This window comes from Rhipicephalus microplus, chromosome X (genome assembly GCF_043290135.1).
Source record: "Rhipicephalus microplus isolate Deutch F79 chromosome X, USDA_Rmic, whole genome shotgun sequence".
Lineage (NCBI taxonomy): Eukaryota > Metazoa > Arthropoda > Arachnida > Ixodida > Ixodidae > Rhipicephalus > Rhipicephalus microplus.
The window spans coordinates 264,069,823-264,097,688 of NC_134710.1; the positions used below are offsets into that span (position 1 = coordinate 264,069,823).

The following is a 27,866-nucleotide window of genomic DNA, read 5'->3' on the forward strand; positions in this document are numbered from 1 at the left end:
ACACGCCAGAAAAGAAAAAGTAATTAGATTAGCGTTGCAGTCACCGAGGATGAGTGTAACTAGGTAGCTACTTCAAAGCCAGACCGGCCGCTTCATTTACCGCGTATAGTAGCTCGAAACTTGCCGGCATGCATATAAATTTCCAACTCGTTTTCTCGAACAACATCACCGATCCATTTCCATCGACATATATACTGAAGGATGCAGCCTCTCCTGTACGCAAAAAAAAAAAAAAAAACACGTTCAACTAGCGGCCGAGGGTCATTTAGTTTCGTTGTTTTCGAGACTATACAGAGATAGTTCGCGACCACACAAAATGCTCGGGGCAGTTAAATGGCTGGACCCCCCACTCAATCTCGTGCGCACGAGGCGTGTGATGGGGAGAACGGGAGTGCCGTTTGCCCGGAAAGTGTTCACGCTATAATGCACTCCAGACATCACAGGGGTCACCCTTGTCTCCAGTGGCTTTTTTTGTGTATTTTTTGTTTGATCATCTTCTTTAATTGATATTTGAGCGCGTGCTTACCCAACGCCGTGTTTTCTGCTAATAAAGGATAGAGATCTAAAAGGAATGTGGAGAAAAAAGAGCGCCATCTTCACACACCCAAACGCCAAGAAACCCTCTCTCAGTTCAATCCCCCAGCCTCTCCCATTTCATACGTATGCATATATCTCAGCAAAATCTTGCCCACGCAGTTCCGGTTTCATTTTAAAGAAGCAGCGCGGTGCCGACGTCAAGCGTGATAGATGGCGCCGACTCGGGGATGGAGATAAGCGAAAGAGGCGCGCGTTCCAGAAGGATGCGGCCGAATATGCATCGGCGGCGCGTCGCCTCTCATCTCGACGGGGCTAATTAGTTTTCCCGACTCTAATATAGGGACGAACCCCGCGGCATAGGCGGCGTGCTCGCAGGGCCCTTTAATTGTGCATCCGCACTTGTTTGGTCAGCGCTGTGTCTACTGTGGGGTGAGCGCTCGTGTTTCTATCGAGGCGGAGGTGGCCGCGGCGCGCACGCACGCACTCGTCCAGTCCGTGGTCTTTGGAACACAGTCCGATCAGTGCGCAGATGATCGGCGATGCATGTTTTACAACGTGGTCACGGGCAACCCGATGCGGCATGCGCCATTATACGAGCGTCGTGCTGGATTGGTGGCTTGGCCTGCGCCCGCTGCACATGCTCTTGGAGCGTGCACCCCACCGCCCTCCCCTGTGGCCGTTAGGCCACAACCAGGCCTTGCCACTGCATGTCGCTTTTCTATGCGGTAGAGGTGCAAACAGAAGTTGTTCGAGACACGAGAGAGAGAAAAAAAAAGTACATACCAACATGAAGCTCAACACACTCCTGGACAACTACGTATTGACTGGTATCCAAGAAAATTAAAAAAAGAGTGAAGAGGTTTAGAGAGAGCGTAAATTTAGTATCCTCGTAAATCACCCGTGTGGGTTTTCGGAAAAGCTGCAGTTTCGCCCCAAGCGAGAAGCAATCAATGCGATGGCAACGAAATGGAATGCTATACGAAGTAAGGCAAGTAGCTCGCTCCGCTTCGCATTTGACCTGGCGTAACTCAACAAAACGCTGGCTTGAGGAAACGCGGCCGTTGCAGTGGGCAAAGCAACCTTCGAACTGTCTGTGCCTTGGACGCTAACTTTGCAAAAAGAACGCAACACAAAATGGTGTAAGCCGTCTGCTGATCTCATTCAAGGCGCACGTGCGACAGCGGGCGACCCCACCCGGCTGGTCAAAGTATACGCTGTTGCAGCCGCATCCACGCATCTCACCCTCAAGAACCTCTCCACGTGGCCTCCGTGCGATGGAGGTGGCCGGCGTGTCTTCTATCCGCTTGAGCGGCGATCGTCGGCTACCCTCGCACGCTTCGCCTTGGACACGGAGCATACGACTCGTGGGACGATGTTATCGGTTCTGAATTTTTTTTCGGAATCAGAATCAGAATTTATTATTAAAAGTTGGTGAATCTACAAGCATTTAGTACACATAAGGAGGTCTCGTAGTCAAGAAACTGCATTGGGATCTCATTCTGTATACTAAATGAACCTCACAATGGCAACGACAGTGAAGGCGAAAATCCGCTGCGAGTGTCCATATTGCAATCAGAAGTACATACCTGTTCAGGCGTTCAGGCTTGCAGGTAGTAGACGTGAGGAGGCCTTTGAAACACCATATTCTTTCAATATTCTTGCGATTCGTTGACGCCCTTTGATGATCCCACATATCGCTTATTTCAAACCAATCGCTTTCATAGATGGCTTTGCCATCATCGAATCTAGGGAGGAAAAGGGAAAAAAAAAAGCTAAGATGACGGAGGTGGTTCTGCATGTTTCTCATGGCGAAGCCTAAACATTAGCTAGGGCAACCTGCGGTATTGAAGCGTTCGTAAGGGAGCATGTCTCCCACTCGTATGATCTCATCGGTCATACGCTGACATGGCTCGCGTACAATTCAACGTTCTAAAAATGACCCAACACTGCGATCGGTTCAATATGTCCAGCTGCACAGATTCCGGCTTCCACCAGCTATGCTTGAATGGGTGATATACACGTATACATATAGAATAGTGGCCTGCTTCTCACGTTTTCTCAAGGCAGAACTTTTTGCTGTGCTACAGTTAATAGAAAACTTCGAGAAAAAAAAACACTCCAAAGCACCGCCAGCCAAAAGGAGCGCTAGAATAGAGCGTCAGATTGCATCAACAATAGTTCGCAGTGCTAATAGCACACTCTGCATTCTGCGCCCCATGCGCCAGAGCTCATAATATATTCCAACTTTCTAAGTAATCAGATTGAGTTGAAATTCTCTCATATGACCCGTAAGGAATAAAGCTAAATATTCGCAGCAGATTTAGGGTTTTTGATCAGTGTTCGAATTCCTAGGACATGTGTGAATTTTGTCGTTTAGATAGTTATGGCACAGGTCTCAAATATTGAACGTCGACCAAAGGAAAGACACAGCTGCGCGTGCAAAAGCGCTCGTTAGGGAGCCAGTCACATGTAATGCTATAATAACCAATTTGCAAAATATCGAGCTACTGCCAAGAATTTCAACAAGCTTTTCTACATATTCAGTAACCATGATATACATCACTGAAAGTGTATGCAACTTATAATAAAGAACGAAGCATATAGTGCAGTGTTGTGAGAAAGTAACCGAGTGCTAAAGCTAGCAGAAAGCAAAGCAAGCTTTTCAAGCGGGAAATACGTCAACCAAGTGAGGGTCTCCGGAGTTTTATCGACGAACCTGGAGACGTTTAATATACGGCGAATAATGGATCGCATATGGAACACATTTCGTGGGTAATAATGCATAGTTTTCGTATCAGAGTCTCCTCTAAGCTCTCACTTGTCTCACTCTGCGACGCACAGTGGAACTAATTGTTCTGCATTGTCTAATGCCATGAATAAAATGTGTGTGGGGCATCGCAGGCGTGCGCGGAACTCCACATTAGGTAGAGGGAAGCTTCATACAGCTCGGCCCAAACACCCCCGAGTCTGTAAATATTTTAGTGCTTCTAAGTTACTAATAACATAAAATAAAACGGGGGTAGGCAGCACCACCATCCGGTATGATGGGCATAAATTAGGGGGAAATAATAGAACAGTGCAAGAATTCCGAGGGATCTGTTTGTAGTAATATTAAGCCAACTGTCTGAAGAAAAAAAATTTGGAGGTCCAAGAAAGAGCACGTGAACCCATAGATCTGATCGATTTAGCAATTTGATGAGGGGAACCGCCGCCTGCAGGCCCGAAAGACAGTAAGGTTCTCAACGAACGCTAAAATTAAAGTGGGAGCAATGGCGTACGTCCCACAACGATCTGCGCCTTTGTTCCCACCTTTCCGGGTTTGTATAGGTGGGAAGCAAGCAGCTCATAAAAATGCAAATAGGGGTTCCGCGGCCGTCATTATTGTCAAAAACCTGTGGAGTCAAAACCTAAACCATTCAAAAATTACTACAGGACAGAAACGACTAAGAAAAGATATGGGGCTGACGTGGTACCCCCTTAGATGTTTAATTGGAGGCGCCCCCCCTCCCCCGCCCCCCATCCGCACGACTATCTGTGGCATCACGTTTGCGTGCTTCAATCGAGTGCAAGATTATCGTTTCTTTTTTCAGAACTGACAAATGTTGAACTGGAGGAGGCCTTTAGCTATGCACATTATTTGGGGACGTTCGAATTTCTCGGAAGTTGGGGCAAGGTTACGATTTATGCTAAATGGTGGCTGACTTCACTACTGCTGCCTTTCAATTCAATTCGCAACTGCGACATTATAGTAATTCATATTTGACAGTAACTACAAAAAGTTGATTAGCGAAGCCTTGTTATAAAGCAATGTCACTACGCGATCTATTTTCTAATACCACGTAACAACATACCGTATTCTAAGCTCTTGAAGGAGTGCAGTTGACGTGGCAGAAAAACATTACACGACACACAGTATCGTTAATAAGCAAGTTAGCAAAGTTATCTTTGACAATATGGCATCTTATAGGTTCAATAAACAGGTGAGGAGCCCTGCTCCTGAGCTCAAAAGAGTAAATCTGTGGCTCTGAAATTCCAAGTTGTTGCTTCTTCAGACAGCAGGAAATATTACTTTGCTGCGGAAATGGGCAACTCGTACACAGAAGAGACGCCTATACCATTGGCACTGCCAGAAAACTTTTTCGGGGATCAATCATACTTAATGCTTTCGTGCGTGCGTTTGTATGTATGCGTGCATAATGTGGTATTTGCACATGGAAAATTGAAAAATTATGAGGGAAATGTGTTCAACCCCCCCCCCCCCAGCTATCAGTGGCCTGCAACTACTACTAATTGGCGAAATTCAATTCACGCCTTGCTAAATTTAATCATATTGGGTGCTAACAATGGGAAGTGAGGGCATCCTTTAAAAAATCATGCTTGCTATTCAGTTGCATGTCAACAAATAGTTAATTGAAACAAGGAAATTCAACAAAAGAACGCATCATAGAACAACTATGAAGACTTGTAAAAGCAGACAGCTAATATAGTCGGACGCGTAGCGGAAATCCTGTCGTTTCTATAGGCATTCTTTACATGAATGTTAGCAGCCCCATGTACAGCGGGCTCAACATTCCTAAAACTTGCGCCCCGTGAATAATCGACGGCATAGCGACTGACGGAACGCGTCTCAGCAGCAAAGCAAGGGGACTATGTAATTTACGTCAGGGATTCTTTTTTGCCAATTTTGGCATAATCACGCTGTCGTGGAAAGCTCTGGATTGTCTACTGCCACGGGATATCCATTCACCAGCGCCTAAATTCATGCAAACAGGGGCCTTTTGCGTTCGGCCTTGATCGCAATACCAATAGAGAGATGGAGATTCGATCCTGTGACCTTGTTGTTTAGCAACAAGCGCGACGTACCAGCCGCTAAAACGCCGCGGCATGCACTCGGTTGCTCGCAACTTTTCTTTCCACGCCATAAATGTAGAGAAGTACTCGCTTCTTTGCTCACGATTCTTTGAAGCAATCAAGAACGAACCAACTAGGTTGTAATTTCAGCAAAAGCATTACGTCAGGTCAGGTATTCTTTTTTTTTTCCTTCGTCTATTTAGCTAACTGGACTTGGGCTACGTATGTGTCGCACGCCCCGCCGATTTGACTGTTTTCCACCGGCATGACCAAACTACTTCTTTATCGCTTCCCACATCGGGCTCAAGTTATGGCCTCGCCCTGAAGCAAAGACGTAATCGAACGCGTGCAACTTCCTATAAGTGAAAAAAACTAAGAAACAAAGTGTTGCATGGTACAAAAAAAAGTGGACGGGATTTCGCATGCGGGCCACTTCCGCCTAGTTAGATCTCGTATCGAAGTAAACGTGTCGACTGAGGAAACAGAGGCTGACGTTGAAGAGTGGCAAAGATGTGTCATTTACAGTTCTGCCGGCTACCAGGCGCGTCGCTCGTTTCTCTGCACGGCCGCCCTTCGGGGGGCAAGCGCCACCTCTTCCTCCTATACGCGACCATCGGCTGCACCGGCGTATTTATACAACCCGGGCCACTCGATAACCTATAATGGAAAGCAATCAAGATGCCGCCGCGAATGGCGATGCCACGACGGAGGAGACGCAGCCGAATACCCCGGGCGGCCCAGAACAACAACAACGGCACACATACGCGCGCACTCGAGACGAGTGTCAGCGCACCGCAGTCGATCCACGCACGCACATACGCGCGCGTGCTGACTCGTTGAGAGAGGAGCGCGCACACACGCGGCCTAAGCGCGGCGCCAGTTTCTGGGCTCTCTGTTTTCGGGCCGGTCATCCCGAAGAGCACCGCCCGTGCGGCGGGGTGCCGTCCACCTGAATTGCCGCTGCGATGCTTATCGCGTTTCTTGTTGGAGTAGGGCGCGTACTATATGTATGTATACGGTCGTGTGTACGCGCCATTGCACGGCTCGGCTGGCGGCCGATATAGTGGTTCGTAATACGCTTGACCGTGAAAGAAAGGCGTGCTCGAAGGTCTCAGCATCGAACTACCTTGATATCTCCCTCTCCCACCAATTATTCGCCTTGCAATAACGGCACGCATCCATACACGGCACTCTCGAGGCGTGCGCGCTTTACCGCATTTTTCGCGGTGCATAATGAAGCCTGGCGATTCGGGTTATTGCATGGCCGGGCGTGGTAGGATGCGCCGTCAGCGTTCACGATTTCCAACGGGAGTATTTCAGCAAAGAAGAAGCTTTAGTCCTGCATTATTCTCAGCGAGTGAAATTGTGGATTTCGTGAAGCCATGTCATCGTGTTATGATGTGGCATTGTAGAGCAATAAATGTTTCATTTATGATAGATAGCTTGCATGGATGGGCTCTGATGATGTGACTTACGATCTAAGCGAATATCACAACCTAATATAGAGGTGAGATCTGGTCTCATGAATAGGTATATGGGAGAAGGTGAAATAGGTAGGCTGTTTGCGGCCGCTGGTCGAGCTATATAAAGAAGACAACATCTGTGAGCGCAACGGCAGGTTTCCTCTGCACTGATATTCGGATACTGTACCAAACGTTTTCTTTTTTTAGGGGCGAAGCTCCTTAAGGCATGGGTTTGTCCAACCTCTGTCGTTGTTCTACGTAGCCACCGAGATGCGAGATGGGAGATGGCGGTACTTGGAGTGTTCACTAGATGGACGCATGGACTGACGCATGGATTGACGCATGAATGGACGGACAGACAGACTAGCAGACGGATGGACGGATGGACGGAATCGCGGAGCGGGTTTGTGCCACGGGGGATGCGAGATGGCGGTACTTGGAGTGTTCACTAGATGAACTCATGGATGAACGGACAGACAGACTAGAAGACGAACGGACAGATGGACGGACGCGCAGACGTACGGAAGCATGGACGCATGAATGGACGCACAGATGGTCGCGTGGACAGACGGACGCAAGAATGAACGGACGGACGAAAACACGGACGGGCTAACAGACGCTTCACCCCACTCATCATCATTAACTCCGTGGATATGCTGCGATTTTTTTATAATTCTTGCAGTAGAACTCTCCCTCGACGGCGCTTTGCAACCCCTATTGTTCAACAAAAGTATTCGGCGAAGCCCTGCTTCGTATGTTTGAAAGGCCTTCTCAAAATTATCTTCTTCATAGCTCCATTCGATCTCCCGCCTCTACCGCCTTTTATGGGCATACAGCGATGTCGGGCATACAGCGCTTAGCTAGGCACGTATAATTAGTCAGCAACAGTCATTTTAAGCAATTTCACGGTTAAAAAAAGCTCAATTTGCTACCACGGCCTTAGCAGCTAAGGTGTTGTGCTTCAAAGACTGAGGACGTGGGATCGACTATAGCTGTCGCATATCGAAGTGACAGGTGTGGTCCAAATCAATCTGGAGTCCCCATTAATAGTCTGCTTCGTAAGCATATTCTATAGTTTCGGTTCAAACTACGATTATAGTTTTGGTTCGAACTACGATTATAGTTTCGGTTCGAACTACGATAAAACAGAAAAGAAATAAGTCTGGAAACATAGCCTGTGCAGGTTCACTATCTTCACAGTTAACAAACGCACAATTTTCAGCAGAAATTGTCAGTGATTGAAAACGGTCGACATCTTCGATTCGCAGTCAGTCGCTCACTCAATGATATTGCTACGGTATGAGCCGGGCTGTAGTAGGTGCCGGGTAGGTAGAAGAGAAAGACGACGTTGTCTGGGGCGGCCCGAGGACTCCATCTTTACCGCGACTGCCGAACTTCATCTTCGTTCTGTAAATAAATCCACCTATCCTTTAATTCAACCGTAACAGTTTTGTGGTGGAGGTGCTGGGTATCGATCCCAGTACCTAATAGTGTGCCTCGACCACCTTACCAGATATGCCGAAACCACTGCGATACCATCTTCCACAGCTAATGGCGTCGCTGCCTTTTTGTTACGCTCGGTTGTTCTTCGCCATGGTCCACCTCAAGTAACCATCAGTGACCATGGTCGCCAATTCATCGCGGACACTGTGGAAGAATTGCTTCGCCTCTGCACTTCACAGCTCAGACATTTTACACCATACCATCCCCAGACGAATGGTCTTGCAGAACGTACCAATCGAACTCTTACTAACATGCTCGCTATGTACGTCGCATCCAATCACAAAACTGGGATGAGATCTTTACCTCCATCTTTACCGCGACTGCCGCACTTCATCCTCACCCTATAAATAAATCCACCTATCCTTTAATTCAACCGTAACAATATTAACTGCTGTGACTTTGTGTGAGCGTATGCTTCCCGTGCAGTTTAACGTCAGCCTATGCTTTAACATCAAGTTACTGCAGACGAAGCCGAGGCAAGAACACAGCATAGACCATCAAGACCTTCAGAAGTCTACGTATCAAACTTATGCGTTGAATAAAATGATGAATCAAGCGACAGTACATCGCAGTTGCTCTATTGACTAAAAAAAGAAGAAAAAAAGACAGCTCCAGCCATGGCCTCTACAGGTTAATGCACGACGAGATAGCCGTTGTTTTCTTTTTTTTTTAATGGGAAGCTTCACAGGTCATCTTGAGCCGAACACGTGGCTAGAATGTGCTAAAAAAAGGAAAGAAAAATCTGAAACGCTCGTCGGCAACAGGGTAGGCTGAGGTGCATACACGCGAGGTGAAGTTGACGGAGGTAAATTCAATGTTTGAACCGTTTAACTACAATGAACTCAACCGCATAGTTCCGCACTGTATGTGACGGAAACACTATATATGCAGATCGGTAAGGTCAAAGCACCCAAACATCCGAACGTATTCGAAGCGCTTTTCCTTTTCTTAAGCTGCAGCTGCGAAAACACTTCTCTGGTGGCGACAAGGGAACGGTCTGGTCGAAGGCAATTTCGTGGACTATTTCTTCAACGCCGAGTGCATTCTGGACACAATATAAATAAAATAACCAACGTTCGTGCGCGTTACACATACTTACACAAGCCAGATAAAAAAAAAAGGACAGGGACATCTTCAAAGTAAAAGAAACAGAATATGAACATTTTATTTGGTGCCAATATTGATGCGCTTCTTCTGTTATTCTGCAAGAGGGCTTTGAGCTTGCGTCATGATGCTTATTATATATATATATATATATATATATATATATATATATATATATATATATATATATATATATATATATATATATATATATATATATATATTTCAATGGGCCAGTTAGTCTTCGTGAAGGTATGAGATATGGCACAACGGGAGCGTTGTCAACAAGGATAAATATATTTATTTCCCAACAGTTTCGGGAGGGGTTCTCCCTTCATCAGGGAATCAGGTGTAACTCATCCCCTGATGAAGGGAGAACCCCTTCCGAAACTGTTGGGAAATAAATATATTTATCCTTGTTTACAACGCTCCCGTTGTGCCATATCTCATACCTATATATATATATATATATATATATATATATATATATATATATATATATATATATATATATATATATATATATATATATATATATATATATATATATATATATATATATATATATATATATAGTCACAGCGGGTATAACTTTTGTGGCCGAATGTGGCCGATAGCGAAATGTGTTCATTGCAAAGCCACCACCATCGTTGCGGCCCTGTCGAGACAGCACAATCGGGCAAATGCTATAGATATGGTCGTTCGGACGCGGAACGTTAGGGAGCACTAGAATCATCGTGCACACTGGTGCTGGAGCAGGCTTGTCACGTGGTATTTTTCGCATTTTGCGGGCATTTTCAGTTAGTAGAAAAACACTGCAAATTAACAGATATAATGCTCGAAACTGTCCACTCAGAAGCTTTGCGAACCATTCAGCAACTTTCTCATTGGAATGTCCAGCCCATTTTTGTTGTTTAAAAAGTTTGTTAATAAAGGTCACCTAATTAGGCAATTATTGAGAACACAAATAGTCTGACTCAGTCAAGGCAAAAGTCAGCAACATGTATTTGATCACGTCGTCATTGCGTGTGTCGGCTTATTTTTCAACTCTGGCTAAAGATAGCTCGCGCACCCATGTATATGCATTGCTCTTTTGACCACCTCCGATCCAAAACCACAGACTATAAAAACACACACACCCACACATGAATGAAACAGGATGAATGCAGTCTTATTCCACGTGTCATCTTTGTTCCTGCTTTTTCGATGCCATGCTGCCTATGTTGTACAGAATGAGCCAAGCAGCCCATATATGCCTGTATTTTCAAAGCTGACGTTGCTTGCAATTTCCGAATTCGGGCGTGATTGAGTACTTCCACGAAAGTCGGCATACATGCCAGAAACATACACACGACCAGTTAAAGCGTCAAGCGCAAGTTCGTTTTGCTGCTATAAGCGCGCACGTGAACACACACATTGAGACCGCGTATCAATAAGAAAATACTCCCTGTAGCAGTGTGTAAAGTATAATTGATTAAACAATTTCTGAGAAGGAGCAAATTCCAACTGCGTCCACTTCTATTTCTCGTTCGAATCTTTTTTCTCTTTTTCTTTCGCCGCTATACAGCCGTGCTATACCTGCTGCCTCAAAAATAAATAGCCGCCCTCTTGTATAAATGCCTCCGGGCAAGCGGCAGATTTTTTTTTTGTTTAGTTCTACCTTCCTTTACTTTTGTTTCGTAACGTGATTGCGGTTGCGTAACAGCGACGCCGGTGGGCGTTATCTCTAAGGCTGTTTCATTTCAAACTTTGCTGGTTTTCGAGGGGAAAATTTTCTTTAACACCTTTTTTTGTTTTTCCAAAGCAAATAGAAATTTGACGCAGCAACCGAAAAAAGTTGAAATAAGCGGTCTTAAAACTGCTGGTTTTTAGCGTGTCTTGGCGATAGACTCCCGTACCTTATGCCAAGTCATGTGACGTTATAAATAATCGATAGCAGGTCACTGATTTATGAACAGCTTTAAGATTTAACAAAATAAAAAGAAGAGAATGTAGTAATGAGAAGCTGTTGGGAGTTTCTTCGGTGAGTTGGAAGCTATAATTCCAAAGTGTATGCGCACCGAGACAACGAAAGGGCTTTGTGATTTCGACAGACTCCGTCTGTTCTGTCTCGTTTTCTGTGTCCCAGTGCACTTATGGATATCGGTATATAGTTCAAACACTAACGGCTCCACCTAGCATAAATGCAAGTGATCTGGCTGACTTATAATTGCTTGAAGCTGACATGCGCAGATGCTGGTGAGCACGCTCGGGCCACTCTTGAGAGTCCACGTTTCGTCGACATATACCTTCATCTTGAATAGGTACAGTAGTTTGCCATGTTTGATTCCTTTCAAAACACCTGCCCCGGTGGCCTAGTGGTTATTGTGCTCAAGTGCCGACTCGAAAGTCACGGGGTCGAATTCCGGCCACGGCAGCCACACTTTCGGTGGAGGCGACATTCCAGTGGCCCGTGCACCCGTGATTTAGGTGTATACGTTACAAATGACTCCAGGTGTGTAAACCTCCGAAACCCTTCACTATACGGCGTCCTTCATAATCATATCGTGACTTTGAGACATAAAATCCTAAGAATTATTATGTCCACTCGTGAATGCAGCTGCCAAGCTGAGCGTGGCAAGACGAAGTCAGTGTATACGTGTACAAGGAGTGGCAGTCAGTATACGTATTCGCAACCTGCGCAGCACTGTTTGTTTATTTGATATGGATACTAAACCGCAACGTTATAGCAAACTAAGATGGCGGCCCTAGATTTGCATACACGTTAAATAACCCCTAGTAATCGAAATATCCGGTATCATCCACTACATGACGTCTGTCATAATGCGATATTGTTGTTTTGGGACGTTAAGCCTCACATATCAATCAAATCAACATGGTGGACCTTGAGCTCGTCTGGAAAACGGTCTATACTTAGTCGATAGGTCGTTGGCAATGTTCTTGGTGTTAGTGGCCCTCACATGTACTACTCCGGCATGTGTGTGCGCAGGTAAGTGTGTGTGTGTGGTGACAATCTAGATAACACGTCTGCTCTATACAGGGCATCAATGGCCGCACGAACAAGAAGAACCATCGCAGCAACGAGACCCATTGGCGTCGCGAGCGAGCGAGTATATACGTTTATATCAGAGTCCCCTCCTCCCATTATTTTTAATAGCTACTCAGATGTAACTTTCTGAACGAAATAATAATTGAGTGGTCGTTTGTGACGGAGTAATGCATCGAGAAGAGCAACAGGATTTCCCAACTTTCCTGAAGCCCGCTCTTTTTGCCATGACGGTTAAGCCAATCTCAGTCTTCCTTTGAGCTTGATGGCTAGGCCTCACTAAAAGCCTAGAGTTACAGCCTAGTCTCCCGCCACGTCGCCATCTCCTCCTCTCCCGACACCAGCGCTTTCGTGCGCTACCTCGGGCATCCAAATGAACTGGTTGATGGCTCAGCTGACAAGTTTGAAGCGGCGGTAACGATTGCGTGATCGAGGATCGATGCAAGCGCTGCCTCTCTCCCTTCTAAGTGGTGGAGAGAAAGCAAAAGCTGCGTAGAGAGAGAAAGAAATGACGTTTCGTGTCTTGTTTTATTTTTATATTTTTTTCGAACAGCGCCTCGGTAGTCCAAACAAACATACACTTCGCCTGCTATGCGGTGGTTGCGGCCGGTGTGGCACACTTCTCCTCTTGAGACATGGGTCAAAGATCGTGCGCCTCAGTCAACGGGCGCACGCCGATGTTTCGGCGCGTCGATCAAGGCGCACCGCATCGTGCTTAAATTGCAATTCCTCCCTTCTTACCACCACCTGACGTCTTCTAGTCTTCTACCCAATGCCGTTGAGAACGAAGTATGTGAGGAGAAGCTAAATGCGGGCACGAGCAGACATAGTGCCCCCCGGTACAGTGAGGGAAGTAGAAAGAATTTACAAAAAAAAAATTAACCTGGGGTTTCGGACGCGTGAATTGAGTCTCTTCAAGTATTTTGGCCGCATCCAGGCGCGTTCCTTATCGGTGTATTAGGTGATTTGGCGGCACCGGGGCACAAGCGCCTTCAGAGAGACTGCCAGTAATCGGTCGATCATCAATCCCTTATCAGGAAAGACGAATCGGTGGGCTTCCCCCTTGGTCAGTCTGCGCAGCGCAGGAGCTGCCGTTCGAGGCAAGCATAAAGAAGCCCAGCCAGACAACCTACGCACCAATCTACCGATGTTCCTGCCTAGCTACCGCGCGATCTATCCTTCATCTCCTTTGACTCTCTTTTGCTGGGTGTAAATTATCGGGCTCCCTTCGATGAAACGAGCCGCTACAGACCTGCGCGGAAAAGCGAGCAAAGCGGTGCGTCATGAAGAAAGAGAGAGAGAAAAAAAGAGGTATACCATGTAGAACGAAAAAAAAAAAAGACCAGAGCAGCGAGCCCTTTTTTAGCTAAAGAAAAGCAGAAGAATTAGGGGTGCCCAGGTGGGCAGACGATGGGCGGTCTCCGCGCCACCGTCGCGAGAACGTGCGCGTCAGCAGCAGCAGCCGCAGAAGGGCGCGATGACGCGCTCCACTCTGCAGGAACGGATGAAGCGAAATGGTGCTAAGATGGCGGCCGCTTGTACAGGGAGGTGTCTGTGAAGGAGACTACCCTATTCAGGACGCCGCCATGGCTTTCGCGCGTCTTCTCTTTCACATTGCTGCATTGCTTGTCTGGCTGATTACGCTACGGCCAAGCTTGCTGTTTATTCGTTTCTTATTCGGTGCTCAACCGCCATCGTGGCCACCCTCTTTCAACGTAGCCCTTTTTCAACACCCCCTATAATCCCACTGGGTACTTACTCCCTTCTTACCCTTCGCTCTGCGGTACACTGGCTCTCTTCTGATGCGTACACTATACATACGCACTGCCCAACGCACACACACACCGACTCGCAACACGTTTTTTGTCCTACAGTTTTTTCTTCATTCTACGTCGCGTCTAAGCGGTCTGAGCCTCCTCTCCTCCGTTCGTGAATCAAAACGTGACACGCCATCGCGCCCGCATTCCGAGACCGGAAAGGCCGCCGCCGCCGCCGCCGCGGAGGCTCGTATCCCACGTGACCAAATACGCGTCTGTGACGTAAAGCTTGTACCAAACACCACGTGACCTTGACGCACGTGATCATCTTCGCGCTCTCCACAACTCCCTCTTCCTCTCCGTTTACGCACTTGCCCAGCGTTATAAAAGCGAGCGTATCTCGAGAGCTCCGTTAAATTACGCTTCTCTGCGTGCAAGTGCTTCATCCTCGGATCGAGATCCTTCGGCTCTTCTCTCGGGACTTTCGGACCCCGCCCCATCAGCAGCGAATATGTCCAGCTCCGGAGACGTCTGCCTCGGTACGTGCCACTAGCGATTCCTCGGCTTGTCCTGACACCTTTGCTTCGCGCTGCCTCGTGCACAAAGTGTGCTGGTCGTCGCCACTTTGTACCGGGACAGTTCTACTGCAGACTAACTCGCTTTTCATCTTTCTTTAACCATTATGGAAGCTGCATGCGGCGTTTAGCAAATTGTTCAGTGCTTTATCGTTTAGCGGAAAGACGTCCATAAAGCAAAGGGTCCATAGTTAGGGAGAGGAGCAATTCATTCATTACCAACGCAGTGGTGAGGCTAGCTCAATATTTCCACTCTCTTCGGAGAGAAACTGCGAGCGAATCAGCTTTTGAGTCCCATGACTCGCAGCTTGCTCTCTTGTAAAGTAAAAACGCCGGTGCACTGTTTCATCACGCAGGAGTACCTGAATGGCCGAGCAGTTACTCCTCGCGATGCAAACACTATACATTCCCGAAGTAGCATGTGACAACTCCGCACTTTTTCCCTTTGCGGACAATAACGAAATACGTCTTGCGGGTGCTCTCTATATCATGGTTTGGGCACCACGGTGATCAAATGCGTAGAGTTCGGCCGTTAGTGCGGGAATTTCAAAGTTCAGAACGAAATCAGGGTGAGATTTGGAGAACAAAGTTTTTTAAGCCTTCCACAGCATGTTGCGTTTATCAGAATACTGCAAGGGAAAAAAAAGAAGGGATAGGAATTGGAAAAAAACGGCCATAGCGGTAAATTAAACAGATGCTGTGGACGCATACCTTCTTTCAATCTAGAAGTACCGGCTAAGCCACAATCCAAAAAAAAAAAACGAAAGGTATGTTCAAGGAACTCTCTGTCGTGTTTCGTTTTTAATCTTTCTGTGTGTTTGTGTTTGCATGTGTGTGTGTGTCGCTCAGCAAAGCGTGCCCCATGTTACTCTGCGGAGTTTCCATGTGATTGGACGAGAATACCTTGGTAAACTGGTTGCTTCTGTTTCATTGTCCTCCATCTTTTAACCTTTGCTTTCTTTCGATTCGACATACATGTTGACGTGGTGTTCGCAGAGACATCTTATCGAAGATAATTTCCTACGTTTAACCCATACTATCTATCGGTGTCGAGCATGTCAATTTTTTTAACCTAACAGCGCACTGTGTGGGTAAAATTTTATTTTCACATACGCTTCTTCGTCGTTTCTTGATTTTGGGTGGACTGCGTGAATGATGCAACAATACCTCTTAAATGCGAAGGCAGCTAACCCAGTTTTGCTAGTTAACCACGCATTAAAAATAAACACTAACTGCAACGTGCTATACGAACTAAAGAATGCTTTAAATTTTTGTCTAGATGGACGAACCTCGTTGGTTTCTAGAGAACATTCTCGAAATGTCAGAAAAAGAATAGTATAACAAAAGTATTTAGGTTCCTTTAAAAAAGAAACAATGGTCCACACATTCGCGATGCGTCTGAAGTCATACGTGCGTTTGGTAAATATTGATGAAAACTTGTAAACTAGGTGCAAAATCATTCCAATATTACTTAATATTTCTTGGGGTATTTTACGCCGCACAACCACGATATCATTACGAGCGAAGCCGTAATGGAAAACACTTCAATCTCAAAATATTCTACTACTGGTGAGACATGGTTAAGTGACCGCTATCCACTATTGGTTGAAGTCAACGTGTTCTTGACATACGGCAGTTGCTCGTATGGAATCGGAAGAAATTTCGAATCGCTAAAAGCAGCTGTAAATTGCGGCTTTACGTATAAACATACTTGAAAACAAGCATGAACAGATAATTCCAAAAAAAAAAAAAACGAATTATACCCTAACCTACTTGGAATTGGGAGATCTTTGCGTATGTTATAATTGAGAATGAATCGGGCTACTTACCTCAAAATCTATTTGTAATATTCTGAACATACTCGCTCTAAGTGAATTTACAGGCCAAGAAGGACTTCATTTGAATATTTTTTCAGTAACTGAGTATTTGACGTCTGCTTTGCCACACAGCAACTCACTCGGTGGCGAAGCCGCCTTTCACATGCCACCGAGTACAAGAGCAGGAGAAAGCGCCGCAACCATTGGTGGGGAAACGCCTAAGGGGAAGCTGAAATGTTCGGTCAATCGCTACAATAGCCCTAACTTTGTCAGGGATGAGCTCGCTTGTTGTGTTTCACAATACATAAGAGGACAAATGACCTGCTCGCTGCGCAATATCCGTTTAGCCAGGTTGATGATTAACGGATCTCCAGAGGCCAATTGTGCGATTGAGTGTGAGTGTGAAAGGAGCAAAGTTAACCACACTCTCTACAAGCTACAGAGAGAGAGAGAGAGAGAGAGAGAAAAAGTATAAGTATCTCGACTGCTATGCAACTGTGCCACAGGGGTACTTCTACGTCGTCCTGATGGTTCCCTTTTCGGCATCAGACTTGCACATATAGAGAGCTGTTTACGAGAAGCCTTTTAACTTCTGATGTATGTGATCACGTAGGAAAGAGGAAAACTATGGACGAAGAAAACACGTGGTGGTCGTTTGACTAACCACGAAAAAGCAGCCAGATTCTAACTTGCGTCCTCACTCCCTCTACGGTCTCAAGGGAACATCACCCATCTCTGACGGCTGCCTGCCCACACACGGTTCCTCTATCGTGTCATGGCGGTGGTTCTTTTCCACTACCGGATCGTTGACTTGCGAATGCAGCTGGCCAGGTGGGCCCCTGCGCCGCCGAAGTTGCGGCCCACAGCAGAAGCTCGTGCCGGGTGCTCGTTCCACTATCGCGCTGGAAAGTTTGCCACGCTCGCGCTGACGTGACCCTTGCGCGTTTCCCGCGTTCCGCCGGCGCGCCGCGTGACATGGGAATAAAGGGGCGAGGACACGGGGATGCCAGACGCCTTGCATCCGCCAATGGTGGGGCAAGACTGCTCCGCTCTCTTCCTCCTCGCCGCTTACAAGGACGCCTGGACACGCTACACTGGCCGCTTGCATCACTCGCAGAAAATGCACCGCCTTTCGTTCTCTCTCGGCGCGGCATTTCCGCCTCGGGACAGTGACGCACCGTGAATCCTCTCCTCTGAAGAGAGGCGCGCGTTTCGGCCTCGTTTCGGCAGCGCCTTCCTGAAGGGCCGCCACCCAGACGTCGCCCAGTCTTCTCTTCCGGCTGCCACGTAATGGAAGAGTTACGCGGGAAAGAACCGCCTCTCTGAGCCGACCCTTCTTCTTTTCGTGGGAGTCCTCAGAGCAACCCTCTCGACCGATTCCTCCCCCCCCCCCCCCCCCGAAACACATTGTTGCTGCGCCATCTAAAGAGACTCCTCCTACCGTAGACAAAAAGAAAGCGGAGGCCGTGTGGATGAAAGACAGGGCCGCAGTACTCCCAGATGAGACAGCCATTCACCTAGTAAACCGTTCGCTACGTTGTGACACTAAATACGTGGTCAATTCTTCATTGCGAGCTGCGTGACGGAGCTTGCAATAATTCTGCGTTAATCACAGTTAAAACTACTCATTTGACTTTTTTTTTCTTGCGTGCCGGTGACTGTCAACTGCGGTCTCGAAGTAATTTCTTTCGACTGCACCAATAAAGCAACAAACAAGACTGGGAGAAAAGTAACTAAAGCATAGACAAGAGCAAAAACTACAAAAATAATAGAGAGAAAAAAGTAGCGAAGTATACACAAGAGCCGAACAAAAACAATGTTGTACGACACACTTAGTAATAATTTGCGCGACTGTTTTTCGCACTTTCTAAGTCTCAAAATAGTGATATGTTCCTTGCAGCTGAGAGCCTACTCTAGTGAAATGCATCGTAAAAACAGGTTAACATAGAGAAAAAGAAAATGTAGAGAGTGGGGAAAAGCGGAGAAGTATAAAGACAAGTGGAATCTTTTTTTAAAGATTATAGTCTTTCTTGGGGACCTTCGGCGCTAAAGTTTTGATCTGTCTGTCTGTTTGTCCACCCTTAACAGTACCCTAAATGTCACTAGGCGATACCTCGAACGGCCGACCCCATACGCCGCACTCACCAATGTTACTCAAGGATCAGCGTTCATACTGGTGCGCTTGTGAGTTAAAAAGCAATTATTGCGCATATCTAAGGCACCATAACAATAGGTCAATATTCCGCATGTGTGTCTTTTACAAGAAAAGGCATGCATAAGTAATTCTAAGGACCGTGGTGCTTATCTCGCTGCGCTGACCATGCAACGCTTGCACGAAAAGGCAAGTGTTTCCAACGCTATGCTAAGACGGCACGGTAGTGGCACCTACCCGTCACCTTACGTTCTACTCCTTATCATCTCCTAGACGGGCGCGCACGCCGCGCGCTTTGTTTTCTAAGATAACTGCGGAATAGCCCTCATGTCTCACGTGTGGCGTGACTAGGTGTGCTCGTTCGCCTCCGCTGCACGCTCGAGACACTCTAACTCAGCGCCTCCAGAATGTCATTGACCCATTTTTTTTTTTTGCGCAGAACAATAAATAAACGTTTTGTTCAATCTCTCCAGATGCAAGACCATCGTCTTTCGGCGACATTGGCATTTTAGCATGCAGATACGGGGCCAATTTTTTAATCGACTTACACCCCCCCCCCTCTTTTTTATACTACTACAAATAGCAAGTGCAAATGTCACGCTGTTGACAAAATAAGACGAACAGGTGACAGTTCTAACAGAGGATAACCTGGTGGTGGTGATTTTCGGCCCCAGAAATTTATCCGATACCTTTAGATTTCTGCATTACACAGGCAATCGAATTCCGACAATAATATAGATAATTTTACCCTATACAGCACGACAGTGTCCTTCTAATAAAACTTCTTTCAACCTTCAAGTGCGCTTTATCTTTCGCATTGATATTTGGTAGACAGCTCAACTATTGGATTGAGATTGAAATAGTAGAGTGTCACTGTTTGAAAGACGGATAGCCAATGTTGCCAGTAGTTATCCGACACTAGCCACCATTGTTTAGCCATTGGCACGTGGTTGAAATGACACGCGGTTGAAGCTCGCAGTTGAATTCGTACTCTAGTCGTCGCACGCCATTACAGGGGCGGCTGGAAGTGGCAATGAAAACTGGAAATATGCGGTGCCCTCTTCTGGCGCTGTCTCGCGATGCGCGCAACGCCTCGCTGACTCTGAGTGTAGTGCGCGCATTCCTCGGGCAGGCTGAAATTGCACTGTCGGTCGGTGGCATTCCTCCAAGTCCGAGCGGCGCAGCAGGCGGCGCCACCGAACTGCATGCCGCGCCCAGCGTGTGGTGCGGCACGCACAGGCTGCCCTCTCCTTACTTCACTGGAAGGAAGAAATAGCAATGTTTATCTCGCTACTGCAAAAGCGCCTGCCGTAATTTTTGCCTGTTTCTCTTATCCATTTATAGGCGGCCAGTGCACAAATGCGAGAGAAGGGAGGGGGGTGGTCACTTACGTTGGCTCTCTTTCACTCCTCCAATCAGCGAAGACGGCATGTTATCGGCGGCACCCCTTGTACGTTCTTCTATATATATATATATATATATATATATATATATATATATATATATATATATATATACCTGATGACGCATTTCCTATTGCTTAGCTTCATAACGTTCAGAATGCTTAATGTATACTTATACAAAAGCACTTTTAAGGCGTAATAAGACATTGTCGTCAGGCTCTCAGATCGTTTTACTCATTCTAGCCCGTCACGCACACACATTAACGAGAAAATTATTAGCGCAGTTCTAATACGAAATGCACTCTCCGTGACATTTGAATGAAAACGCAAACAGCAGCAAACTATAGGAGCACCTCTTCTACCGACAATCGTGTTACGTTCAGTACACTTGTGTAAATTTACGTGACTAAATGAGCAGACATAATACGTACAAATCAGCGTACCTTCATGGTCCCGCTTTCATATGAAGTCGCTAACTAATCTTTAATAATGCGTTGTTGCTTGAAAATTTGTCAGTAGCACGTTGTTGTCTGCAGGTATACACATATTCACTTCCATATAGAAGGGGTATATATTTTTCGCGGCCTCATATCTTCCTCCATTGCGCATTTCCACTAGTGGCATTCATCTTGCATACTGCGATTCAGTAAGTAGCAACCGCATACAGTCAGCCTATTCTGCCAGCGAACAAGATTAAAAGCCGCTCCTGCACAATCATTACACGATGGCCATCGCTCCCGGTCAACACGTCCGAGGGGACGTGAGAACGACGACCTTCTTCGTGCAAGACTCCAGGTTACTGCCGTCTGGTGCAGGCATCCAGACGGTCAACGAACACCACACTTTTCTCCCTCAATTTTCGTACCTCTCCTCAGTGAAGAAGAAAATTGGCATTTCGGCAACAGGAGAGGCGACCGATGGCACCGAAAAAAAAAAAAATAAGAGGAACAATGCAATTTTTCACGGACGCGCCATGAAATGATGCTTTGCAGGGACTTCCAAGAGGAGGTGAACCAGACAGGGAGAGAGAAAGAGAGAGAAGAGAGCGGGGCAGTTGGTGCCAGACGTCCTGGAGGCGTCCTGCATAGGTTTGAAAAAAAGACAAGTACCAGGCTGAAAGTTACTCAAGTGTGGTCGGCGGCGATCCGTCACGGTGAACGGTCTGAGAGCACAAAGGGTCCTTGCCTGGTCCGGTTGCACCCGCAAATGACGTGGAAAGACGAGGTAGCTGCAAAGGGGAGGGGAAGCCGTCTTCGACGACTCGGTCTCGTCAGCGGTGTACGCGTATCCACACGCCTTCCATGGAACAGTCGCGCCCCTCCACACGACGGCGGTCTTTCAATGGACACGATGACTTTCGGCAACGCGAGGCCAGCGGCCCAGACGCTAATCGTTCCGCGACCGTCGTCTTTCGCACGGCAAGAGACCGCGGTGGGCAAAAACGTGATCTTTCATTGCGTGGCGCACGCAACGTCACCTGCGATCAAAAGAATGAAAAAAAAAAAGGGGGGGGGGGTCATCAACCCTCTCGTCTCGTCGTTGCTCCCTCCAGTTTTTCTGTCGCGCGTCCAGGTGCCAATGACTTTCACGCGCTCCGAGTTTCAACGCGCTCATGCGCGGGAAGGCGCAAATGAAAAAGAAAAAAAAACCTGCACAGTAGTTGTCACGTTCACGCACGCCTGCGACGAGCAGCTCGCGCAGATATATGTAGAGCATCGGTGGCGCTAACCTTCTGGCGACATTACATTCTTCCGCTTTTCCAAGTACGTTGCCCTTGACGTAGCTGTAAGCTTTACAACATATACGAACAGGAATGTGGTGTGGTGAAGCTTTGACAGCACGAATATCACTTTTAACTATAGTTCACAACCTTATTTTCTTTTCGTTGCGTCCCTTCTTTTTTTTTTAGTCACATCACTGTGACAGCCATCAGTGACAACGGCCCAACTAATGTTGATGCCCCACCCTAGCAGTTACAAACTGCTTTTAAAAACTTCACTATTTTTTACTGCTGTTCAATACTTCTATTTGAAAAACAGTCTCGGGACTGTGCATCTAAGTTTAAAGAAACTTGTTATTTTCTTATCCAAGTGTGATGCACCAATTCTACGCTCGTTGGATTGTGGTATGGAGCAACTAAACAAGGTTCACGCCAATTATAAAGCGAAGTTTCGCCCCGTAAGACCGAGTCACTGCAAGATAGAGCTCCGTAGAGCGATTCTCCGTGTCATAGTGAGACGCATGCAACTCCGCGCTATACCTCTGCCTCGTACAGGTATAGCGCCCTGTACAGCGGTGTTTTCATGACAAGAATGACTGAATGTGCGGGAGCGCAGCAATTCGCCTGCTGTATTGCCGAGTGCGGCGGGCTACGTCAAGGTTGCTTGCTTTTTGTACCATTTTTACAGACAGCTGGAGATTTAGTCGGTGATTATGCCCACAACGCACACAATGTAACTTGCGAAATCCGAAAAGCTGGTATACTTTATAAGATTACATGCTATACATGTACGTATTGATACTAATGGCCCAGCATGCACACCTGTGGGGAAAGTGCTTCAACTTCATCGCATTTCGGGGCATCCTGTTCGCATCATCAGGGCACGCAGAGAACCTGCAAGAACGCGGCACGGTGGCGCGCAACGCAATGCATTGTTGTCTTACGTAAGGGACCCCCTGTCCCGCACGATTGTGCAGCCGTTGAATGTCTCGTGAGTAGGAGAGTAAACAAAGAGATGATGCAGCCTTGTTTGCAGACAATAACGAGAGATAGGCATTGTACTTCAGCGAGGCGAGTAGTGGTGCAACAGTAATCGATATTCGCAAGCCTTTTTTTTTTCCTCACGACGTTATTTTCTCTTCGCAGAAGGCAAGCCCGAGTGCTGCAATGAGACCGGCGAGGTGAAGAACGAGGCCGAGCCCAAGGCCGAGGCAGCTGCCGCCGAGGTGCCAGAGGCGGCGCCGGCTCCGGCTGGCGGTGAGAGTGCCGCCCCGGCCGACGCAGTGCCGCAGGATGGCGCCAGCTCGTAGCCGCCCACCGCGGGCAAAGCTCACCGCCTCTGCCGCTCACTGCCGCTGCGTAGACCCCCGCCGGCAACCGCCTCGATCGATCACCGAGACCGCCGCGGGTCCTGCCGTTCGGTCTTTCCTGGTCACCTGAAAACTCTCCGCCTTGCTTTACCTGAAGCATTGCACCGGTGAAGGGATGCCCTGACGGGTCCACCGAGATTCCAACGGGAGCAACCCCTGTTCAAGGAAGATACGAGACGGGCACTGCGATTATGCCCGCATAGACACCATTCCTACCTTCGCGTGTTCCAAAGCGGAACCTGCACGACCGAAACTGGCCAGCCCTCGCCCCACGATTGATTCACCTGTATGAAGACGTTATTCCTTTTGCATGCTGGCCAAAATTGGCACTGTTGACTACAGCAAGTGAAGGGCCAGCTACCATTTCAGTACTTTCCGCAGTAAAGCGAAACAATCCAAGACACCGGAAGGGTTGACTCGGCAGGAGAGGGGGTTGAATAACAACGAAGCTAAAGGCAGCGCGCGGGAGTTGCGGAGCGGTGCAAGCGCCAGTCAGAGTTGATTCCTAAGAGATAAAAAAAAAGTGAAACAAAAATGCGCGGAGCGCCCACTTATCCTATATGCTATATATTTATGTAATAAAAGCATTCAGCTCTTTTATACACAGCTGACTACAAAAAATACAAAAAACATAAAAAGAGAGAAAGCAGAAGATAGAGGCGGTGCGCCCTCTTCTTTTTGTACATTTCTCGAAATAAAATAAAAATAAACCTAGAAAAGTTCTCACTTGTTTGTACGGTGAATATGTGTGGGTTCGTGGGCGTGTGCGAGTGAATTCGCAATATCGCTCGTAAAATCTGCTGAAGCTGACTGTGCTGCAATGAAAATGACAGTGGTACGTATAAAGCTAATAACATTTGTCATGGATATATACAGTGCAATCGATCAATTAGATTTATATTTCATTTTTGATGATATAGATAATCGATTAAATCGATTTTTGAAGAGATCGATGATGATTTAGACATTCTCTGATACGTCGCCGGAAACTAAGCGAATACTGCAGTAATAGCACACACGAGGTATATTTTTCGGGCATCTCGATTATTGTCCTGGGACCTACTCGTGCGTTGGCCAGATTACGCCACCGGAACGACCACGCCGTACATAGTGCAGGTCGAGATGCATTGAAGACGTACTGATGAAATCTTGTGTAATCCACGTTACGAGGTGTTGCCTTTTCCCCACGACAAAGCGCAAGCATATTCTGCGCACGTTATAAGTAATCTAAATGTTCCGGGGTTACTGCAAAAGGTCGTAATTAGGCTGTAAGAAAAACCATTGAGAAGGTCCGACGAGCATGTTTGATTGATTGATATGTGGGGTTCAACGTCCCAAAACCACCATGATTATGAGAGACACCGTAGTGGAGGGCTCCGGAAATTTCGACTACCTGGGGTCTACAACATTTCCACCTCCATCGGAAATTGAGCATGTTTGAATAATGTGAGAAGCTAAGCTTCGTTGAGATGTGTATCGTGGTTGACCCTTTAGTGCCTGAATTATGAAGCTGCTGAAGAAAATTATTGTTTTCATTTTCCAGCTTCAAAAAGCAACCTTCAAATGATTCCACAATTCATCATCATCAGCCTGACTACGTCCACTGCAGGACCAAGGCCTTTCCGATGTTCCGCCAGACAACTCAGTCCTGTCCTTGCTGCTGCCAATTTATACCCGCAAACTTCTTAATCTCATCTGTCCACCTAACCTTCTGTCTCCCCCTAACCCGCTTGCCTTCTCTGGGAATCCAGTTGGTTACACTTAATGACCAGTGGTTATCCTGTCTACGCGCTACATGCCCGGCCCATGTCCATTTCCTCTTTTTGATTTCGAATATGATATCATTAACCCCCCGTTTGTTCCCTAATCCATTCTGCTTTCTTTTTGTCTCTTAAGATTACACCTACCATTTTTCTTTCCATTGCTCGCTGCGTCGTTCTCAATTTAGGCTGAACCCTCTTTGTAAGTCTCCAGGTTTCTGCTCCAAAGCTCTGTACCGGCAAGATGCAGCTGTTAAATGCCTTCCTCTTGAGGGATAGTGGCAATCTACCTGTCATAATTTGAGAATGCTTGCCAAGTGTGCTCCACCCCATTTTTATTATTCTAGTTACTTCAATCTCGTCGTTTGGCTCTGCGGTTATCACCTGCCCTAGGTAGACATAGTCTTTTACAACTTTAAGTGCACTTTAACCTATCTCGAAGCGCTGCTCTTTTCTGAGGTTGTTGTAAATTAGTTTAGTTTTCTGCCGCTTAATTTTAGGACCCACCTTTCTGCTCTCTTTTAAAATTTATTACCTGAGTTACTCAGCAATGCAATGTCATCGGCGAAGAGCAGGTTACTAAGGTACTCTTCATTACCTCTTATCCCTAACTGTTCCCATTCTAAGCCTGTGAAAACCTCCTGTAAGCACGAAGTAAACAGCATTGGGGAGATCGTATCTCCCTGCCTTACACCCTTCTTGATTGGTATTCTGTTGATTTCTTCACAAAGCAATATGGTAGCAGTTGATCCCCTGTAGATTTCTTCGAGGATGTTTATATATACTTCATCGACGCCCTGATTCCGCAGTGTCTGCACGAATGCTGATATTTCTACTGAATCAAACGCCTTCTCGTAATCTATGAAGGCTATATATAGTGATTGGCTGTAATCTGAGCATTTCTCTATTACCTGATTGATAGCATGAATGTGGTCAATTTTTGAGTAGCCTGTTCGAAATCCTGCTTGTTCCTTTGGTCGATTGAATTCTAATGTTTTTTTAACTCTGTTAGCAATTACCTTTGTAAATAGCTTGTATACTACGCAGAGCAAGCTGATCGGCCAGTAATTTTTCAAGTCCTTGTCATCTCCTTTCTTATGTATTGAGATGATGCTAGCATTCTTCCAAGACTCTGGTACTCTTCCCATCAGGAGGCACCTCGTAAACAAGGTGGCTTGTTTTTCTAACACAATCTCTCTTCCATCTTTCAGCAGATCTGATGTTACCTGATCCTCACCAGCAGCTTTGCCTCTTTGCATGCTCTCCAAGGCTTTTTTGACTTCGTCTATTATTACTGGTGGGGTGTCATCTGCGTTACTGCTAGCTCTTATAGTATTAAGGTTGGGGTTGTCCCGACTACTGTACAGGTCTCTGTAAAACTTCTCCGCTACTTTAACTATCCTATTCATATTGGTAGTTTTTTTGCCTTCTTTGTCTCTTAGCGCATACCTCCGATTTCTGCCTAGCAAGTCCCTCTTCACTGCTTTGACGCTTCCTCCGTTTTTCAGAGCGTGTTCGATTCTCTCCATTTTATACCTTCTTACATCGGACACCTTACGCCTTTTAATCAACTTCGAAAGCTCTGCCAGTTCTATTTTGTCTGTTGTACTTGAGACTTTCATGCTTTGACGCTTTTTAATGAGGTTTTTCGTCTCCTGGGACAGCTTGCCAGTGTCCTGTCTAAGTACCGTACCTCATACTTCCACTGCACACTCCGTCATAATATTCGTCAGATTATCATTCATTGCGCCAACGCTAAGGCTGCTTTTTTCAATAAAAGCAGAGTACTTGTCTTGAAGTGAGACTCGATTCCTCCACTTTCCCTCTCAGTGCTAGCTCATTGATTGGCTTCTTGCGTATCAGCTTGTCGTTCTTTTTTAAGTCTAGGCGAATTCGAGAACGTACCATTCTATGGTCACTGCATCGTACCTTGCCAACCACTTCCACATCCTGCACGATGCCTGGGTGTGCACTCATTATAAAGTCTATTTTGTTGTTATTTTCACCATTGAGGCTCCTCCATGTCCACTTATGGTTTCCTTGTTTTCGGTAGAAGGTATTCAAAATCCATGAATTATTGCGTTCTGCTAATTCTACTGCTAGCTCTCCTCTGGCATTTCTAGTACCGATGCCATAATCTCCCACTGCCTGGTTTCCAGCCTGCTTCTTCCCTACCTTTGCATTAAAGTCTCCCACTAGTATTGTATACTGTGTTTTTAACTTACTCATTGCCGATTCCACGTCTTCATAGAAGCTTTCAACTGAAGCGTCATCATGGCTGGATGTAGGCGCGTAAGCCTGTACCACCTTCATAGTGTGTCTCTTATTGAGTTTAATTACAATAACTACCACCCTTTCATTAATGCTATAGTATTCCTCTAGGTTGCCAGTTATGTTTCTGTGAATAACGAACCCTACTCCCAGTTCTCTTCTATCAGCCAAGCCCCGATAGCAAATGACGTGCCCATTCTGTAGCACCGTGTAGGCCTCATCTGTCCTTCTAACCTCACTGAGCCCTTTTATATCCCATTTAAGACCCTCTAACTCCTCGAATAGTACAGCTAGACTTGCCTCGCTAAATAAGGTTCTAGCGTTAAACGTTGCCAAATTCACGTTCCAATGGCGGCCTAGCTGTCCGGATCCAGAGATTCTTAGCACCCTCTGCTGCATTGCAGATCTGACCGCCGCCGTAGTCAGTTGCTTCGCAGCTGCTGGCGAGTGAGGGCCATGAGTTAATTGACGTATGCATGTAGGATTCCACAGTTAGATGATCTAAAATGCACTTTAATGCATACTTTTATGTATGTC

At 46.6% G+C, this 27,866-nt stretch overlaps 1 long non-coding RNA gene across 1 annotated transcript; it reads left to right on the top strand.

Moving 5' to 3' along the window:
- The first annotated feature begins 14,642 nt into the window (after window positions 1-14,642).
- On the top strand, window positions 14,643-24,020 carry LOC119161549 (uncharacterized). Its single transcript, XR_005108475.2, has 2 exons — window positions 14,643-14,800; window positions 23,075-24,020. It is a non-coding gene; the product is annotated as an uncharacterized LOC119161549 (long non-coding RNA).
- Window positions 24,021-27,866: the final 3,846 nt, after the last annotated feature.